The following is a 7,115-nucleotide window of genomic DNA, read 5'->3' as shown; positions in this document are numbered from 1 at the left end:
GAAATCCAGCACGTTACAACCCAAGCTCTTTACCTTTTCCTTGGTTAATAGGTGCTTGAACTATTTGGCAGGGAACCAATGAGGTCTGCTAGGCCTGTGATGGGGCAAGGAGTTACGTTAAAAGACCCAGTTTCTAATTAATCCAGAGCCTTTGTAACTCTATAAGTGGCTTGACCAGAGTCTCTCCAGCACAGGGTCGCCCTTGCCTTATAAATGCAAGACTGGGTAGATGAGGCCTCCTGTTCTAAACACTAAACTTCAGTACAAATCATTAGCATTTTGAAATTATCCATTGAAAATTGCTAGAAAATTACCTGTGTGATTATTTCTTGAGGGGCAGAAGCCAGAGCAGAGGGAACTGGCTGATGTTGCTCTCTTGGGCTGGAGTTCAGCATTGCCCCATGCTCTGTGCTGAGGTTGTTTTTTGAAAAAAAACCCAAGAAATTTGCATGGAGCCATTCTGATGCAGCTTGTGTTTAGAGGAGATGAGAATGAGGGAGGACTCGTAACCAAAATTTAGCCTAGTGTGTTTTTCTTCTGTCTGCATTTCTGATGGCAGAAAACTGCTTTGCTGGACCAGTTTGGAAACATCAGTATAGATTTGACAGAGACTGCAGGAGATGGTTCTTGCCTTGGCTTTACTAAGCCATGTGATTGTTTTTTACATACTCTTGATTCGTGACAAGTATTTTTCAAAGGTAATCCGTACTCTCTGACGCTGAAAATACGATGACCTGATAACTCTAATACATGACAGAGCTTTTCATTGTAGACGGATAATACTGGATACCCTTTTCAGCAACTGGGATCTGGTTTGTTAGCAAAATACAGTACTTGTATGGTCAACTGATCACCAGATTCAAACCCATGGTTAGCAGTGTTGGCAGTGCAGGTTCCGCTGCTACCATTTGTAACTGAAACAGTGATCATCTGCTAGAAATGGCAATTCAGTGTAGACACTTGATATACCTGCTAATGACTTTAATAATTCACCTTTACAAGGGATTTCATGTCCTTCAAATTTTACTTGCTCAAAGAGAATTCATTTAAGGAAAACCAGGCAGATAACAAGCCTCACACAGGAAGCTTATTTCGTTCATTAATATAGTCTTCATAAATATAGTGTGTTTGTTAATATGGTAGAAGTCAAGTTGAGATAAAAGACCTAAGAAACGGAACTTGGGTTGCATGAGTCCTTTGTGGTATATATTTAATGAGTTTTCACTTAATCATCCATCCATTAATATATATGATAAAAATAAACATGGCAATTGAACAGCACAGTACTGCATACCATTCTGTAAGAAAGCCACACTGAGTAAACTTAAACCAACTACATTTCTTACTTCTCTACACAGTACATTTCATTTAAATTGAGAATTTATAGTATTTGAAATATCCTACCACATACTGAAACTTTTAGTGTAAACTGCCACTTTCTGACTATCACATATTGAAATACTTGTGGCGCATAGTGAAATTTATGTTACATAGTGTAAAATATATAGTGAAACCAAACTGATGTATAATGAGACACACATGTGCCTGCAATGACTTAACAGTTCCATTATTTTCTAACTAACATTATTTTCACGATCAAGTTTTTCTGGGTCAGAGAAAGACCATAGTGAAGAACAGGACTAGTATTACAATGCAAAGTGTAGACCAAAACTTGCACAAAACCCCTATTGAGCTGAGTTATCCTTTGTCCTTCTCTGGGATAAATGTGAAACACAAAGTCTGCTAATGGTTACAACATGTCTCTTTTTCTCTGCCAAAGCTTCATTATGAATATCAACATCGCCCCAGCCAGGGAAATACCACCAGCCACAAGTGCAGAGCCCAAGTGCCCAATTCTCAGCAGTTTTTACCAGGCAGGGGGTGCTGCATGAGAGACCCTGGTGAGGTGTGTGGACCCCATAGGAGCACCCCAACACAGCTCAGGTTGTTCAGATCTATTCAGGCCCTGTTAGGAGGGGCCAGCTGGGCATCTCAGACCTGACCTCCTTCATCCACCAGTGCTCTGGGCCTCCTGTGAAGGCTCAGGGTGGATGGGGAGCACCTGTTGCGGCTGTGACCTGCAAAACTTCCTTCTCTACTGCTTAGATTGTTTTTTTTTCCTGGCTTAAGCCAGGTCCTGACTATGCAGTCAAGCAACCTTGCTGGGCAGGGTGGGCAGGCTGGCTGGTGGGTGTGCCCTGCTGCTGTGACAGCCGGTCAGACAGCTGCTGGCCTCCTGACAGCCAGGAATGCTCCTCTGTGGGGCTGTTGTTTCAATTCATGCATGGTCTCCAACCTCAGCCATGGTTTGGGATGAGGATGTCATCTCCTGGGCTGTCTGGCTTGGGAGGTGGTTTCATCCCTGTTGTGGTGAACTGCAGTCTTGCAGGTCGCACATGGTGCAGGGCTATGGGATTTGTCCAGCTCCTGCCCTTGCTGGAGCTTCGCACCAGACATGGACCACAAACAAAGCACCTTTCCTGAGAGCTGGCAAAAGAAGAGACTGAGATCCCAATACTGCTCAACCAAAAGAAAGGGAAATCAAGGACAGATCTCATATCTCCTTGACCAGTCCTTATCCAAGCTCTGTCAGAGGGATTTTTCTTATATGGGTTGTCTTTTACTTGATTTTGCACCTTTTTATTTGCCTTTAAAACCTGGAAAATTGTAACAGCAAGGAAGTTCCCTCTTTGTGATCTTGTCTCTATAGCACTTGAATCAGGACGCATTTGTTCCGTCCTCACCGTAGGACTACTGGCCTTTTGCTAATACAAAACAATCTAGGCCATACTGAAATTGAAAAAAAGACCTTCTTAATTTACAGCTGTTGAGCAATCAGTGCTCATCAAGGATGGTTGAAGGCACAAGGCAAAACACACCCTGCATTTGAGGGTAAGGTATATTAACCTTTCCACTTGGAATGCCTAATTGCTCATATATTGCCAACATTGTTCAAACTGCCAGATATGTTAGGGAACAGGCAGAACTGGAGGGACAACTCTGTATAAGGGGTATGACAAATTTGTTGGGTAAATTGTATGGGAGTGCTTAACCCTGGTAAATTGTATGGGAGTGCTTAACCCTTAACTCTGTTCTGTTTTTTTGTAAGGACAACTGTGAAGTAGAGCTGATCATGACTAATTTGTGTGAGGAAATAGCACGGAGAAGGTAAACAGCAACAACTAGTTTAATTTCACTTGATACCAATAAGGCTTAACGAAAGGACACGAAAGGTAAGTTCGTCATTTGGCCTCTATGTTTTAAAAGTTGCAAGAGAGCTTGAAGAGAAATAGGTTCTGTGTTTTTAATACCACTTCTGCCTTTAAAGCAGGGGGAGGAAAGAAACAATTTAATTCCCTTATGCACCAGGACAAAAGTTATCCAGAGCATCAAACTTGTGTTTTGGTTTTGTTCTTCCCCATTCATGGCTTTTTAAAATCATTCTAGAGAGGATATATATTAGTTATCCCTGAAGCTAGCAGAGCATATATGGGCTCCCATGCATGTCAATACCAAAACTGACCAAGATGATTTAGGAACAATAGAGAAGAAATTGCCTTGAGGGAGAAGGAGAAGAAAGCAGGAAACATACCTTAGGTACCTGAGCATCAGTTCTAGGTAAAACAAGATATTAGGCATGAATATTTCAAGTGATACAACCACCTGCTACCTCTTTTTTTTTGACCTGTCTTCCTATCTCCCCTGAATCAAAGGGTGTGACAATGGTCATGGTGAGTGGCTGATGCAGTGTTTATTTAGACAACATTGTAGAAGATGATCTGTCGACAGGGAAACAGAAACCTTTCATAATGCTAGAAAGAAAAGTCATACAGTAATCCCAGAATAATAGGGTTTTAATCCTTAGTTGTTTCCTTGTATTATACGAAAAATTGTCAGACACTCCTTTGAACCCCTCTGCAATTTCATTGAGATAGACCATTTCCTTTAGAAAGATAATCATTCCAGCCCAAAACATTTACTGACTTCTTCATCTCTGTGGCTAGATTGGTTTTTTACTAAAACAGAATAGAGCAAACCCACTGCATCTTTTCAAAGGCAGTATATAGAATTATTATCCCTTTGAGCTAACTCTGGTAAGACAAACACATGGCTGAGCTTTCATAAGATGAACCTTAAACACAGTTCTCTTCATTTAAAATGCTTCTGCATGAACCAATCTTGATCTAAATGCCCGCTACACTACACGAGTTGTTGGTGAAGACTGTCCAAAATCAGGCTGCCAAGCTGGATCTGCCCTCTGCTGAGCTACGTGCGTCCCTGTGAGAAAGCTGAAGGCAAATGACTCTTGCTTAGCAACTTAGTAGTTTTCTCAACATGCACAGGAAAGCTGGTTGTCATCATCTGCCAGTAAAAAGGATGCTTTTCTAGTGTGGGCACAGTTATTTGCTTCCCTGACTGCCTGTATCCAGCTATGGAGATGTCAGTGTTTTAATAAGGGCACCAGCTCCGCACCACTGGGTTTTCAGCTCCAGGGAGAAGTATTAGCAGAGTAAAATGCATCAAAATAAAGAAAACCTTAAAAAAAAGAAGTAATTTGGCAATATCAACCCAGAAAAATGAGCTTAGTGAGGTGGCAGCAGACTTCTGAAGAGCCACAGAGCATTGTGGATGTTATAGTTTGTCAAGTCATGGGTGAAATTTCATGCCTTGCAGTAAAGTCAGAGATGAGAAACTCTGAGCCTTTCAATGTGGGAGAGCTGAATCTATCAAAATAGTTTCACTTTGCATCTACAGACTGTGAAAAGATGTTCTTCCGTTTTTTTTTTTTCTCTTAGTGTTTTATTGCCCTTAGTTGCCTAGGTCCCCTCTCTTAAGGGACGCCAGATTTTCCAAAGAAAAGGCAGAGTTTCACCACTTCCCTCCACCAGGTTGTGGCTGGTGAGACTGAAGAAGCCAGTGGCCAGCATCGTCTGTAGTCATTGTGCCAGCAGGGTTGGCAACACCAGCAGAGTGCTGAGAGCCCTGGGGATGCTGACCAAGAAGGTGAGAGGATAGATCTGGGTGCAGGGAAGGAGGAGATTGAGGAAGGTAATGGGAATGGAGAGAAAGAGCGTGGGGCTCACCACCAGCACATGCTGCTTTACATTATGGGTGACAGGTTGCTCCCGGCAGCAGTGCCAACAGCCTGAAGAGCTGGTGGCTGGATTAATGGAAATATGCCAATCCTTCTGCATTGTACTGATGTCCCCCAGGCCAGCCACAGAGTAGGATGAATCTCACCAATTCATGTGCTTTCTAAAACCCAGAGGCCTGCCCAAGCAGCCTGTGAGACCAGCACTGAGGTGGCAAGCTTGGGCACTCACAGGCTGAGAAAAGCCACCCTTAAGGCCAAGTCAGACCTAATCATGTGGTCTTTGCAGGACGCATGTTACCTTTCCCTGCGGCCTTTGCCATCAGGAACTGATGGAGGCTCTAATCTGTAAACCTCACAGCTTGCTAGTTCTTGGTTTAAGTACTCCGTTGGAAATTGTTGAGGATTCCCAGTGATCCCTGAAATTAAAATGAGCTATGCTACAGTCAAATAACCTTTCAGTTGGGATAAACTGCCCTGGAAAATATGAGTACTTACAGAGAATATTGTATTTTAAATTCCTGTATTTTTTTTCTTTTTCCGTCATGCAGAGGAAACCTTCCTCTTTGATGTGGGCACTGAATGATACAGGTGAAGCCATCAGTCATCCTCCTGACGGGCTCACCAAAAGGACTGAGGAGCAACCAGCTCCTACTGGAGAGCAGGGCAGGCACACGAAGTCCAGAGCCATCTGACCAGCAATGGGTATGTAGACATGAGAGGAGAGAGAGAGCATTCCTGCCCTGTCACATGTAGGATGAGCGTCTCCCACCTTGTGCACTGAGTGAGGTAGAAGTCCCATGGGAAAACCATCATGTGATCCTGTGAGCAAGGGCCACTCCTGAAGCTTACCTGGGGACAAGCTTAATTAATTCTGGCATTTCATAACTATCTGATGCTTGACATTGCAACCTTGCTAGCATTGTGCGGGGAGAGAGGTGAGTGAGTGAAAGTAGTGTCAGTGTTTTGATTAGAACAAGTTTTCCATTAGATACAGATACATGTCCAACCCGATACCTGATTATTTCCAAGTGATGTGAAGTCAAGGCCCAGTGCTCAGTTTCAGCACATTTCTAGGGGCCTGGGCTTTTAATAGCATGTAATATTTCTGGCAACAGATGAGAGCTAATATATTGTGTTTAAATCTGGGATGAGTTGCTGACCAGCTGTGGTCTATGAGCAGAGATATCAACTGCTTTTCTTTGGATGTCAATTCCAGCCTGCAACCCACGTGTGGGTCAGAGGCAGGACCAAAGACCGGCAAAAATAAGCCACTTAATGTCACAAAGCCACCTTTTTCCTGCAGTGCATTTGGTGAAGCTGTCCTCTAACGATTTAAACATTTCAGAAAGTTCTGGATGAGCTGGCTGCTTTTTCAGTGTTGCACGTTGGTTGATGCTGGTGGGAGGTTTCTGCCCTTCTGTCTGCAATGGAGAGGTAAACTAGTTAAGCAGAGGCATGAATTATTTGCATGCAGCTGAGGTGGTGAATGTGTTATCTTAACAGCAGAAAAGGAAATGGTTCTCTATAGATTATTAGTTACTGAAAAAGCACAGGGCCTGTCTTTTGTTGTCACCACACCACTGGTCTGACTGTTGAGTAGATACGGATCAATATCCCCCCATCTTCCTCTCCCCCCTCACTCTTCACATTTTCACTTAGGCTGAGGTGAAGAGGTTTCACTTTAATTTATGTCATTCTTGTATTGCCAAATGGCATGCCAGAGCAACCGAACCGGGCGTGATCTGACTCTCTGTTGTGTGCTCTCACATGCAATCCCCTTGTGGGAAAATGCTGAGAGAAAATGGAAATTTAAGCTCTGCACCTAGCCACTGTGGTTTTTCGGGTTTTTAATAGTGCTTTGTTTGTAAGCTCCTTGGGGTAGAGAGTTTTTGTTGTGTACAGGGTAGTCATAGCCCATAAAGTGAGGACTTCTAAATATTATAATACTGCAGATAGTGCTATAAGTAACCTGTTCTCTCTCTATGAACAACAAAAATACATGCTTGGAGGGTCTCAAAAT

This window comes from Phaenicophaeus curvirostris, chromosome 2, assembly GCF_032191515.1.
Source record: "Phaenicophaeus curvirostris isolate KB17595 chromosome 2, BPBGC_Pcur_1.0, whole genome shotgun sequence".
Taxonomy (NCBI): Eukaryota; Metazoa; Chordata; class Aves; order Cuculiformes; family Cuculidae; genus Phaenicophaeus; species Phaenicophaeus curvirostris.
Note: the sequence above shows the minus strand (reverse complement) of the source record.